This window comes from Macaca fascicularis, chromosome 15, assembly GCF_037993035.2.
Source record: "Macaca fascicularis isolate 582-1 chromosome 15, T2T-MFA8v1.1".
NCBI lineage: Eukaryota > Metazoa > Chordata > Mammalia > Primates > Cercopithecidae > Macaca > Macaca fascicularis.
Genome location: NC_088389.1, coordinates 118,613,369 through 118,616,830, shown reverse-complemented (window position 1 = coordinate 118,616,830; position 3,462 = coordinate 118,613,369). Strand labels below are relative to the sequence as shown.

The window sequence follows — 3,462 nt, the reverse complement described above, 5'->3', positions numbered from 1 at the left end:
AGTAAGACCTCGTCTCGAAAAAAAAAAAAAAAAAATTGAAAATAATAACACTGTTCTCATATCTGTAATCCCTGCACTTTGGGAGGCCAAGGTGGGCGGATCACGAGGTCAGGAGATTGAGGCCATCCTGGCTAACATGGTGAAACCCCGTCTCTACTGAAAAATACAAAAAATTTGCCAGGTGTGGTAGCAGGCACCTGTAGTCCCAGCTACTTGGGAGGCTGAGGCAGGAGAATGGAGTGAACCCGGGAGGCGGGGCTTGCAGTGAGCCGAGCTCGCGCTACTGCCCTCCAGCCTGGGCGACAGAGCGAGACTCCGTCTCAAAAATAATAATAATAATAATACTGTTATGGGCTGAATTGCTTCCTCCCAAAATTCATGTGCTGAAGTCCTAACCCCAGTACATTATTCTACCATTTGTATACGCAATGGGAAAGAAAATATATTGCTTAGCTTTGAAATCTGAGTAGCAAGCACAAAACTAGCCCTCCAAGAGAAGGTCAATATTGTCATCATTAGATAAAGATTTTCAGCGGAAAAGAAGCTGTAGAGAATTTCTGGGATGTAATCTGGCCCTAGTTTGGGGCAAGGTCGTGAGAGAGCCCTGGGAAACAGGGGTTTCACTCCATTTGGGGCAGCTGTGATAGGGCTAGGACTTGCATATCTGGCAGGAATTTGGTCAGAGAAAGTGGGCTGCTCTGAATTTTGCCTTTCTAAGTTTAATGTGGCTTATACCCAGCTTTTAGGCAAACATCAAAGTAAATCATGTTGTGGGATGAAATGAAAGTACTCAGACAGACATTGAAGGGCTGTCAGAAGTCTCATGATCAAAACAAATCACACATAGAAAAGAATCTGAGGCAAGCTAACATGATTGAATTCTCAGGTTAAAAGGATAACAAAATAGCAGCAGAGATTCTGATGATGATACCTCTCCTCTTGGTCATGCTGGTTCAATCTGGTTGGACTCGCTTCCTTCTATGCTGGAGCTCTGTGCCTGCCCTGAGACATCCCCTCCCATCATCTTAGGGATCCCCTTTTCTGCTATCCCTTGCTGTATCTCTCGCTGAGGTTGAGTGTATTCTTCAGTAGGTTTTGGCGGAAGGGTGCATGTCACATTGCATGTCTGAAAATGTCATTATTCTACCCTTTTTGATTGATAGTTTGGCTGGATATAGAAATCCTGGATGCCATTCTCATAGCATTTTAAAAGTTGGCTACACTGTCTTCTAGCTGTTGAATGTGGCACCGTTCTAATTCATATCCTGTGTGAGTGACTGTCTTTTCTACCTGAAAGCTTGTAAAATCTTTGTCCCTGGGCTGTGAAATTTCACACTGTAGTGCCTTGATGTGTGACTGTTTTCATCCATTGTGCCAGGTACTCTTTCAATCTGGAAATTTTTGTCTTTTAGTGAGAGACATTTTCTCAAATTATTTCCCTGTAGATTTCCTTTTTTTTTCTTTTCTTTTTTTCTCTTTCAGAAACTTCTGTTCAGATCTAGACTTCATCCTATTATTATTATTATTATTTTCTTTTCACTCCTGTTTTCTTTCTGTCTTTTTATTTTAATTTTTTGGTGATTTCCTCAACTTTTTCATCTAACCCTTATTCTGAGTTTTAAAATTTCTACTATAATTAAGAACCCTCCAACACGCTAAACATTTATTTTTCATAGTATCTTGTTATTGTTTCTCTTATCTCTCTGAAGATATTAATGATTGGTTTTGTTTCTTAAAATCTTCTTGCATTGGTGGGGAATGGTGGCTCAAGCCTGTAATCCCAGCACTTTGGGAGGCCGAGGTGGGCGGATCACGAGGTCAGGAGATCGAGACCATCCTGGCTGACACGGTGAAAGCCCGTCTCTACTAAAAATACAAAAACATAGCTGAGCGTGGTGGTGGGCGCCTGTAGTCCCAGCTACTCGGGAGGGAGGCTGAGGCAGGAGACTGGCGTGAACCTGAGAGGTGGAGCTTGCAGTGAGCCGAGACTGTGCCACTGCACTCCAGCCTGGGCCACAGAGTAAGACTCCAACCCCCCTCCCAAAAAAAAGAAAGAAAGAAAGAAAACTTCTTGCATGATCTGTGTTTATTCTGTGTTGTTTTCAGATGCTTGTGCATTTGTTTGCTTAGTCTGGTCCCTTTCTTCCATGTTAGATGCTTTCTTCAGACGTCTGGTAATTTTTGGCTGCCTGGATTAAGAAAGGAGGACAAAAAGGTGTTAGGAGCTCTGAGCATTTAGATGGGCTTCATGTTTTGAGCTTCACTGTAAAATAACATAAGGTGGTCTTTTATCTGCTAGGGAAACTCTGAGGTCAGCATCTTTAGGTTTTTTCCCTGAGGCAGGTTAGATACTTCTCTGTAAATTCTTCTAATTTTGGCTGGGCACGGTGGCTCATGCCTATAATCCCAGCACCTTGGGAGACTGAGGCGGGCGGATCACTTGCAGCCAGGAGACCAGCCTGGCCAACATGGCAAAACCCTTTCTCTACTAAAAATATAAAAATTAGCCGGGCATGGTGGTGGGCACCTGTAATCCCAGCTACTCAGAAGGCTGAGGCAGGAGAATTGCTTGAACCCAGGAGGCAGAGGTTGCAGTGAGCCGAGATGGCACCATTTCACTCCAGCCTGGGTGACAGTGCGAGATTCTGTCCCCAACTCCCTCGCCCCCCAGAAAAAAGCAAAAAAAGAAAAGAAAATTTAAAAAGAGGGCTAACTAGGTCGATGACGCCAAACGCAAGACGCCGGGCCGACCGCGGGAGCCTGAGGGAAGCCGTGCATTCAGTTCCAAGGCGTCTCTGAGCCCGCGGAGTATACGCCATGAGCAAAGCTCACCCTCCCGAGTTGAAAAAATTTATGGACAAGAAGTTATCATCGAAATTAAATGGTGGCAGACATGTCCAAGGAATATTGCGGGCATTTGATCCCTTTATGAACCTTGTGATAGATGAATATGTGGAGATGGTGACTAGTGGGCAACAGAACAATATTGGAATGGTGGTAATACAAGGAAATAGTATCATCATGTTAGAAGCCTTGGAACGAGTGTAAATAATGGCTGTTCAGCAGAGAAACCCATGTTCTCTCTCCATAGGGCCTGTTTTTATACATTTTCATATTAGACTTTTGTTAAATAAACTTTTGTAATAGTCAAAAATGCTTTCTCAGATGTTCTGAATATAGAATATTAGCTCTCATTCCAATTTTTTCTAACATGAATTTTCCTGGTTGACACCGATTTCAAAGGGTTTTATGCACTAAAGTGGAAGAATCTTATTAAATGTGGAAAAAAAAAAAAAAAGAAAATTCTAGTTTTCTGCCTGGACACTAAATGTTTGACATCAATAGATCTGAAAGCCTAGGGGTTGAAGTGGGCTGGGTATCTTTGTGTTCAGTAAGCTGCGTGCTGACAGTTACTTGGTCCTTCTGTTTTGATGCCCTTCTCAAGACCTTCGATGTTGCTCT

The 3,462-nt window shown here is 43.0% G+C and overlaps 1 pseudogene; it reads left to right on the top strand.

The window, feature by feature from the left end:
- Nucleotides 1-2,726: 2,726 nt before the first annotated feature.
- Nucleotides 2,727-3,148, top strand: LOC107127594 (small nuclear ribonucleoprotein G pseudogene; annotated as a pseudogene).
- Nucleotides 3,149-3,462: the final 314 nt, after the last annotated feature.